Consider the following 11147-nt stretch of genomic DNA (forward strand, 5'->3'; position numbering starts at 1 on the left):
GTAGGAGGCGAAAGGGGCGAGGAGAGGCGGGACAAAGAAACGGGCCGCTTTGCAGAGAGGCACGTCGTCGTTGAGCTTGCCTAGGAGGACTGTAAAACAAGTGGTCCATGCGCATGGACAGAGTGCTCTTCTCTGTGGCCGCGGCATAAGCACAAGCTGACCATCTTCATTCTTTCTCCCCTCTCCCACAACAGAGGTAAAAGGATGTAGTGTATTTGAAGCTTTAAAAAAAAAATCCTCTCGTTTTCATGGGAAAGTGATGGTGTCGGTGCAACTGGTTTAACCAGTACGCCCCCACTCCCCCTTCTCCAATATCAGGTGTCTCTTTTGCTTTTCTGCCTTGCGGGTTTAAAACTTGATTTGAGTTGCAGAACTCTGTCTGCCGCTGCTACTTGTACTTAAATTGCTCAAAACTTATCAGTTTCTTTGAAAGTTAAGCGCGGCGTTACCAACGCATCATAAGAGAATTGCTGATGAGCAATTCTCCGATGGGTATTCCAGTGAAATACACCCATCAGCCACGCTGGAGGGAAATTCTACTGCTGAAATTGTGAGGGTCAAGATAGATGTCATCCAGTAGATATGCGTAATTGTCTCCCAATGCTGTTGGATTTTGTCCTGTTCTTGAATGAAAAGCAACTGTGAGAAGCACCAAGCTTGGAGAGAGGAGCTGCTGAATAACAGGCCTAATTATAATATAATATAATATAATATAATATAATATAATATAATATAATATAATAATTATTATTTATTTATACATACCCCACCCATCTGGCTGGGTTTCCCCAGCCACTCTGGCCAGCTCACAACAGCATATTAAAAATACGATAAAACATCAAACGTTAAAAGCTTCCCTAAACAGGGCTGCCTTCAGATGTCTTAAATCAGATACTGTGGTTGTTTATTTCCTTGACATCTGATGGCAAGGCGTTCCACAGGGTGGGCGCCACCACCGAGAAGGCCCTCTGCCTGGTTCCCTGTAACCTCACTTCTCGCAGTGAGGGAACTGCCAGAAGGCCCCCAGAACTGGACCACAGCTGAACCCTTCCCCTCCCATTAGCCACTTCCCCACACAAAATGGCCTCCATCTCCTAGTTCTCTTTCACACCCCACTGTTTGGGGAGGCTCATTCAGGTGCTGATGTGGAGTAGGGCCTCCTTTGTTGAGTTCCGTTTCCGGACTGGTATGTCAGGTGCTGATCCTGTTATCATTTCAATAACAAGTAAAGATGTACCTGGGGGTGGTGTGTGTGAGTTGTGTCATTAGTTTTATGTTGTACTCCACCCTGGTATCAGTATGCGATGAACAACAGGCTATAATTTTTTTACAAAAATAAATAGCTTCTCCCCCACACATACAAGGAGGATAATAAGAATATATTAGTTTTTCCCTGCACAAGACTTGGGCACATACATATATGCGCGCACACATTTTCCCTCCGCTCCATACAACTGATGAAGTAGTCCCTTGCCTGCAATAGCTCAGACAACAGTGTGATTGCAATGCTATGCATGCTTGCTTGAACATAAGTCTCCTGGAATATAGTGAGACTTCGTTTTGGGGGCCATGCTGTAAGAATGTGCTGTAAATGGGTTAATGTTTGTGGTGCCCCAAAAGCCTTGGTTGTTTGTGACTATGATGTCAACCGAATACAACAAAATACCAAAATTGCTTCCGGTTTCCTTGGGCAAGATAAAGAGACAAACAAAAATTTAAAAACAAATAAAATTCTCTCTGAGGATACATTGCTGTATGCACATTACCAGCTTCAATGTCATTCTTTTTCTCAATTTGGGTTGAAGCTGCTTTGGGGGGAAATACATAAAAATGCAGTATTTCATAAGAAATGACAGGATAGATACAGGTTCAAAATGGATTGTGGGTAAACTTGCTTCCCAAACCAGCAGTAGGGACATACTGGAGGCAGGGTCTGTTTACACAGCCTATAAGTGTCAATATGAAAAAAGAGAGGGGGGAAGTGTTCACACTCACAGTTGTGATATGTTAGCTGCTAATTCTTAGTCTCCTTTAAACACCATCCGTTTTAGTTGGGCGAATGCCAGGTAGCCTTGATCCACAAATAAATAAACTCAATTATTTCTTTTGGTTTCAGCACCATCAGTAGATCAGAGAGCCAGCCACATGATACACTACATGGTTTATTGTTACTGCATGATACCCAATGTTAGTCATTCGCAGAGCAGACTCACTGTAATTAGTGGATTTGCGTAACTTGAGTCAATTGATTTCAGTGGGTGGGCTATGACTATGGCTTAGTTGGCTATCTCTCACTGTTTTAAATTGATGCAAGCCATTCTGAAGGTGTTCAGACTGAAGAATATGGTAAGAAGAGATTGTAATAAATTAAATATTTGATTTAGATTTTTTACTTTTTCAAGCAGCAACCCTTTCGTTTCTGGCGTTTTTACTGTCACCTTTTTGGAGAAACCTTTTGTTCATTTTTACTCTTTTCATGCAGCATATAGTACTATAATCTGAAAATGTCATAGAACAGTCTTACAGATGTGTTCAAATACAAGGTTCTGGGCTAGATGAGCCATGGGCCAGATCCAACAGGCTCTTCTTATATTCTTATTTATTCTTATTTTATTTATATCCCGCCTTTCTCCCAGTAGAGGACCCAAGGTGGCTCAAAACTTGCACTGAAACAGATGGAACTGGAAACATACCAATCAATATAAATATTTATTTTTAAAAATAAGTTGCCATATTAAAACACCACTGAATTTGAACACTTAAAACCATTAAAAAGCACGACAATGAAGAAAGAAAGAAAAAAAGCACAACACCTACCCTCAGAAGACCCTGCCACAACAGCCACTTAGTGGCTTCCACAGAAGATCTCGAAGTCCAGGCAGGCACACATATGACTGGACAAAATGTTTGGGTCTCCTCTTGTCCTTTAATTCTCTTCCTAATTTGGCCCTGCATTTTATTTTTATTTTCCCTACCCACAAAATGCTTTGGAAGCACCTTACAGTGAAATATTCCAGTTCAAATATAGTAAATAAACAGTATTATCTTTTGTAGTAGTTCTTTACAAAAACAAAACTTGGACATTGCAGGCCTACAACACTTAAATTCCTTATTTCAGAATGAAACAGTATGCCAATACAGTATTCCTTAGTGCCATCCTCTGGTACGAAGAAGCTTACCTTTGCTTGTAATTTCTGGACAGCATATTCTTCTCTCCAACAAAGTCTTCTCTAGTCTGTTCTTGATACGATCCTTCACTCACATTACCTTAGACTAAGGTGGGGATCTATGACTCAACAAATCTTGGTTTCGAGAGAGTAAGTAATACACTGTAATTCTATGGAGATGAATCAGGAAAAAGGAAAGCATTTCCCTTTTTTGCTTCTACCCACACAGACAGTAGTCTGCTTCCAAGGTGTTGCTAATTTTGGAAAGACGGGCTTGTGCAAGGTTCAAAACCACAAACTCAAAATTAGTTATAAGGCATTTCTGGAAGATTTTAAAGCCTGGATGTCCCCCTCCCCCCATTGTTATTTCCTGCTAGCCTTGAATCAATATCATTAAGCTGTGTGTGTGTGTGTGTGTGTGTGTGTGTGTAAAATATACTAGCCTTCATCAAAAGATCTCAGGGCAGCTCACAATGTATCCCATCACCATAACATTATTGTGTATGTAGCTTCTGCAGGAAGCTACATGTTATAGCTTGTAGCCATACAATGTTATAGATGTAGCCATACTTTCACGCTGGTTTGTTTTTAAAGTAGGATTGTATTTCGATGTTAGATAAACACACACACACACACACACACACACACACACACACACACATTAGGTATACTTGATTTCACTGAGATTAAGCCTCCCTAACTCTGTTTTGGATAGCATCCAATGCCTTCAAAAAACTCCTTTTCAGATTAAAATTTGGAAAAGGAAAAAAAAAAGGTATACAAAATGGGTGGGTATTGATCAAAGCACACTTGAGAAAGGAACATGCCCTTCTTCTTTTTTAAATAATTTTTATTAGTTTTCCAATAAAAACATCCAATTAACATCAAATCATAATCCAATTAAAAATAATAAAATAAAATAAAAAGCAGCCAAATAACAATCCAAATTATTAATTATTAATTTCTTCCGGGCTTCCCATACTCTGAACCTCTGAAGTATATCTCCAATATTTTCATTTCTGCCTCCTTCTTCTTGTTCTCATATTTTCCACATTCCGATCTTGACACTTTAAAGTTCCCCGTCCCTGGCTGTGCGATTCTCAATCATGTCAAAAATCATATATCCTTTCATCCATCAGGTACAGCTTTATTTGTGTATATATATATATATATTCTTTTTTTAAATATTTTATTAATTTCCACATTAAACAACAAATACACAATACATCACACAAATACAATTTAAAAAAGAAAAACATAATAAAAACATTGAAAACAACAAAAAATAAAAGAAAACTTATACATACCGGTACCTACACACCAACACTGGAACAATAAATTGTCATAGTTTAATTCTAGTTTCAATCTTCTTTAATGGGACTTCCCCCGATCTCTCCACTGCGTTCAATATTAATATACTTTGGTAACTTTGTAACTATTTTCTTAACATTCACTATTATTCTTAATAATCTTTAAAATACTAACTATTCTTATATAATTCATTACTTAAAAACATATCCTTAAGCATTTTTTAATATTCTAATCCATTCAAAACATTACTTCTCCTTTACTACGGTATTTTCCTCTAACATCAGCTAGCAAAAGCCATTTAAACAAGCCAATTCTGCTTCAAATATCTAACTTTTCACGATTTTTTAAATAGTCCTTAAACTTCTTCCATTCCTGTTGCACCTTCTCCTTCCTCTGGTCTCGGAGTCTCGCGGTCAGTTCAGCAAGTTCCATAAAGTCCATCAACTTCATCTGCCATTCTTCCACTGTCGGGATCTCTTCACCTTTCCAGTTTCTTGCAAGTAAAATTCTAGCAGCTGTTGTGGCATACATAAAAAACACTCTATCCTGTTTTCAACTGTCTATTTGCCAGCACAGCTTTTCCTGTCTTCATTCCAGTCTTCCAAACCAGGCTGTCGCAGTAACTCCCAAGTTGTTAAATTGTTACTGTTCACGATAATTTCCCAATGTTAAATTGTTAAGCATAGAAGTGTGCATGCACACGAAAGCTCATACCAAGAACAAACTTAGTTGGTCTCTAAGGTGCTACTGGAATGAATTTTTTATTTTATTTTGTTTTGACTATGGCAGACCAACACGGCTACCTACCTGTAACTGTTAAGCATACTGTTTGCAATATTGCAATGTAAATGAACTGTATTCCACAGATATAAGTCATTTGGTGATCAATCAGCTTTCCCAGAGACCACACAAACCACCCCCCGGGCCCTAGAAGGGGGGTTGCTAGACATCCACTTAGCCTTCTCTCTTGCTCATAATGAATAAATTCTGCAAACAGATGCACTGTGTGTTATCCCAAGTTGTTATCTCAAGTCATTATAAAGTCAGCTAACAAGTATTTCCCACTTCCCTCGAAAAAGGGAGGAATTCTCATTTTTCCATGCTGCATCATACTAACAAGCACCATCTTGTTTCTTCTTTTATCTTTATCAAGTCTAAATAAAGCTGCACAGTTGAATACTTAATTATAAATAGAAGTCAATCCATACTCACTAGGCAATTCTGCAGATTTTTTCTCTGTTTTCTTCAGTCCAGACTATGTCTGTTTATTGTCCAAATCTAATTATTTTATCAAACAGATATTTCCGGCTTGTGAGAGTGACTTCGGAGAGTGCCAGCCGTGCCGTGCTCTGGGACCCAGCATCCTGCCGCTTGCACCTTGATGCCAGCTGACAATCTTGGATGATCTGTGGGTCTACAAGACAGTCCTCCCCCACCCTGGGGAGTCTGCCGGGGATGATTACCCCCCATATCAACCCTGAATTACTGTCATGGCTGAGGTCCAATCGTGTGGGAGTCAGCCATTTCTCACTGCTGGAAACAGGAAGCCCCAAGAAAGGAACATGCCATTCTTTTCCTGTTACAATAATGTGCAGGAGAGAAAAGAGAGGGAAGGCACTGTGTATGAAAGGAAGGCAAAGGCGAAACAGCTTTTCAAAAGAGCCAACATTTATTGAATTCTAATGCATCTCAGAAATACAATTTTCTTCTTCAGGGGCAGTCTAAGTAAGGATGCTTCTCAGCTGCAGGACATTCCTTAAAAAAAAACCCAACCCAGCTAGTTTAAGTAGCATATGTGTCACATGGTCTTAAGTTTTTGACACTGTTAAACATTTCATCCTTAACCTTTGCTAGATGCTGTCAGGCCACAGACATGGAATCCGGAGTGGAATCCTCTTCATTTGCCTGTTTTTATGCCCAGCAAAAGCGAACCTACCAGTTAATGCAGATCCCAAGCAGATTATTCTGTCCTTGCTGCAGCTACTTTCTGAATTTCCTTCGGGCTTCAATATAGCTGGCATGTGGGAACATGCTCCATAAGCAGTCTGAAGGAAAATGAGTAATCTGTATTGCTGAATCCTCCCAGGCTGTCAGCTTGGAAATATCTTTGCTCTCATCACTGTTAATAATATGACTCACCGAGCAGAGCATATTATTGAATGTAATCTGTTCCTTTGTACCTTGGTTACCCAAGTAGTTCTCCCTGTGGCATCTGTCTAACATGCTTCCTTACTTGATTGACTAACATCAGGCTCTCATACAGATTAATTAATATATTTGGCTTCATAAAACAGTGTTATATCGGGAAATTACAGCACTAGCACTATTTCAGAGAAACTTAAAGAAGCACATATGGCATTAGGTGACACGTGAAGTCTGGTGTATAGAAGAAAGTGAATCCAAGGCTGTAACTCTTTCCACAGTGACTCTGGATGCAATCCTTATATAGGACTAAGGGTACTTCCAGACCATTGCTATTTTGGGCTGAGTTTCAGTCGCACACTGGCAAATTCAGATTGAGCAATTAAAGCTCTTGCACAGCAAACACACATCCCCAAAATAATTGGGCTTTTTGCAATAAGGAAAGTGATCGAGAAATGCGCTTGAAAGTGTGGAATAACACTTACTTGACATGATGTCATCTAATCTCCCTGCAAACAAATCAGAATGATTGCTTGATAAACAGGTCATCCGGAAGCAACCTAAACCCCACTGAACTCAATGAAGCTTGCTTTTCATTAAACATGTTGGATTGCCCTGTAGGTTGCAATCTTAAGAACACCTTCAGGAAGGATTAGGTTATCAATAGCTACTAGCCACGATGGCTATCTACTACCTCCAGTTTTGGAGGCAGTGCCTCTGAATACCAGTTGCTGGAAACCACCAATGGGGGAGTGCTGTTGCACTCAGGTCCTGCTTGTAGGTTTTCCTTGGGCATCTGGTTGGCTGCTGTAAGAGCAGACTGCTGGGCTAGAAGGGCCTCTGGTTTGATCCAGTGGTGCTTGGCATATGGCATATATTCTTTTTGGAATACAGTAAAGGCAAATAATATGATTTACTTCTGAGTAAACATACGAAGGACTGCACTGTTTTTCGCCTTACATGGGGCATGGCTTCATAGGCCCCTTTCTGCACAATGCACCCCCGGATGTTCTCGCTGCTTCCCATATGGTTCTTCAGATATCTGAAATAGTTATGACTTGAGTGGGGTGTCCTCAGCTTCTAAGCTTCTCAAAAGAACATGCTAGCAGCAACCAATGAACAAAAGTCCAGTGAAGCAGGGCTGTTGGAGTCAGGTCAGCAACAGACCTCTCAGTAGGAGCTTTCTGAGCAAAAACGTCTTCTGTAGGGCTGCCACAAACAGGTAAGCAAGCTAAAGAACAAGGCTCACTACTCACTGTAGCTAATCTTCCTTTTACTGCAGCTTCTCCTTCTGCAGCTCCTATTTACTTGAATCATGGGATTGGAGAATCTCCACTACAAGGAAATGATAAACATTTTACATTCCAGTCCCCCATTTTTGTTTTGTTATATGTGCATCTGTCCTGATGGTGACTTCTTTTTACATCTAGTTCCTGCACTGAAATGACAGTGGAACAAATTCAGTGGATTATCATAATCCAAAACTGTTCTACAAAGCTGTAGGGAGGAAAAAACGTTCACAGGATAAAGGATCCCAACTAGTAACTGCAAGAATGTTCAATCTAATGCCTACACACGTATTTAAAAGGACCAGCCGCCTGATACAGGAAACCCAATTCATTCCTTCTGATACATTTTTCAAAGTGAATGCAGCTGCGCTCTTCTGCCTACCTGGGAAGAAATAACTAGAATCCGAAAGGTGCAAAACAAAGTGATGCGATAAGAATCTGGGCATGTGGAATCTTGCTGCACATTCTTAGTAGCTAAATTTCAAAACACAGCAGCTTCACAGACAACAGAACAGCAGAACGTAACAGATCTCAGTACGCTCTCTCCCTATTTTTGATCCCATCCACTTACAAAGAAGTCTCGATGTAATTACAGTGCACTGTTTTGTAAAGATAATAAAAATACTAAACAAATGCTATACTACTAGTAAAACAGTGGATAGGCTTCAAATAATACTACATTAGTGTATTAACGCTGTGGTCATATCTGCATGAGAGTGGGTCATGAAGGCATGTGTGTGACCCATCTCATTTGGATCATTTGCACAGACACAGATCTTTAAAAGGCAGAGTTGGCTCTCTGAAGTGAATCAGAGCAGGTAGCTTAAAAAGGGAGAAGGAAGCACAGCACTGGGGAACAGGAAGGCTCTCCACTGATAGCACCAGGGACATTCTCAAGCAAGCAAGCTTTATATGCTGGGTTTTAATTTCTTTATTATTACATTTCTATCCCGCTTTTCCTCCCAAAGAAGGAAGGAGTAGAGAAGGGAGAAAGAACTGAACAAAACAGGAGGAGCAGAATTGGTTTAAGTATTTATTTATTTTAAAGTATCCGTACCACCCACCTTTCCAGTTTGTGTTTAACATGATTTATAAAAGGCAAATGCCTAATACTGATGAAATATATAAAATAAAAATAAAAAAATTGTCCAGTAGCATCTTAGAGACCAACTAAGTTTGTTCTTGGTATAAGCTTTTGTGTGCATGCACACTTCTTCAGATACCCACTTACATGCGCACGAAAGCTCATACCAAGAACAAACTTAGTTGGTCTCTAAGGTGCTACTGGACATTTTTTTTTAATTTTTTTGATATATTTTGACTGTGTCAGACCAACACGGCTACCTGATACTTACATAATCTAACTAGCCACATATTTGTGTAGATATGATTGATTGATTGATTGATTGATTGATTGTAGAGGGTGTTTTTTATTAAATTGTTTTTGTGTAAAATGACCTGCTCTGTAGATGACCCCTTTTAATCACCAGTGCCTTACTATTATTACAGCAGAGACTATTGTTTCCTATTAACACTGTACCAATCCTCTTAGAATGGAATCCTGTCTGCTTATCAGAAGAGATCAAGCACATTTATAGCCACAGGTCATTTGTTTCCAGATAAGATGACAACATGGATTTGGTCTTGGATAACCCAGAGTAACAATGGCTTTTTTTTAAAGGGTCATTTATAGAAACAGGGGTGTTTCCTTTGAACTAATACTGTACTGCACATTTTTTGTTTTCATTTCTGAAATTTCTCTGTATTAAGGTTCATATTATTAGGATTCTTTTAATATCTGTACAGCACTTAGACCAGGGGTCAGCAAACTTTATCAGCAGGGGAACAGTCCCCTGTCCCTCAGACCTTGGGGGCCGGACTATATTTTGGAGGGGAAAAATGAACGAATTCCTATGCCCCACAAATAACCCAGAGATGCATTTGAAATAAAATCACAAATTCTAATATAAAAACACCAGGCACACCCCACAAATACCCATGACTTTGACCATATTAAGCACTTTGTAACAGTAATAATGAACTTAATGATAAAAATGTGTTTGATAAATCTACAATTTTATATGCAAATCTCATTTATTTTAACACTTGCTGGATCCAGGGGTTAGAACATGGGTAGGCAAATTAAGGCCTGTGGGTCGGATCCAGCCCAATCGCCTTCTAAATCCAGCCTGCGGACAGTCCAGGAATCAGTGTGTTTTTACATGAGTAGAATGTGTCCTTTTATTTAAAATGCATCTCTGGGTTATTTGTGGAGCCTACATGAGTAGAATGTGTGCTTTTATTTAAAATGCATCTCTGGGTTATATGTGGGGCAAAGGAATTCATTCATTTTTTCTCCTTCAAAATATAGTCCGGCCCCCCACAAGGTCCGAGGGACAGTGGACCGGCCCCCTGCTGAAAAGGTTTGCTGATACCTGGGTTAGAAGGATCTCAACCTACTCCACCCACAAACTCATAACAGTAATAATAATCATGTTCCTGGTCATCATTGTCTTTATAAATCTGATGTGGCTTCCCCTCAGGAATTTGGGAGCAGAACAGACACAACTGAGCAGAAGCTGTGCAGAAGTATTTCACTCAAACGAACAGATGCAAAATGCCGCAAAAGGTTGTCGGAGAGTTGCACAGACTTGGGGCTTATCCACACTTACCTTTTGCCCTGCTCTTTCCAGACACAGGTCTGGGCTTTAACGCTCTGTGCCCAAGTGATTTTCTTTTTGCCCTGAGCTTTCCCTGCGAAAACCCGCCCTTTAAAGCTGAATCGAAGCAAACACCAATTCAAGGATTCCTTGGATTGTCGTTTGCTCCACGTGAGCTTTTAAGAGCAGGTTTTTGTGGGGAAAGCTCCTCAAAATGGAGACACAGAGCTTTAAGTTGTGGGTCATGTCTGGAAAGAGTGGAGGAAAGATATGTGTTGTTAAGGACTTACAGCAACTATGGTGTATTGGAAAGAGTGTTGGGCATGGACTGCGGAGACCTGAGTCTGAATCCTTGTTCAACCACCAAGCAAACAGTGCCAGCCAAGCTATTACAGGGTTGTTATCAGAATAAATTAGGAGGGCCATGGAGGCTATACTCCTGGGAGGAAGGATGACATGAAAAATACTGAATAAATAAAAGAGTGAATGTGTACTTATAATATTTCCCTATAAAGGTTTTATTTTTCTTTCCTATAAAATATAGCCTTTCAGATTTCACTTTGACAATGATTTGTTTC

Source organism: Lacerta agilis, chromosome 6 (assembly GCF_009819535.1).
Source record: "Lacerta agilis isolate rLacAgi1 chromosome 6, rLacAgi1.pri, whole genome shotgun sequence".
Taxonomy (NCBI): domain Eukaryota; kingdom Metazoa; phylum Chordata; class Lepidosauria; order Squamata; family Lacertidae; genus Lacerta; species Lacerta agilis.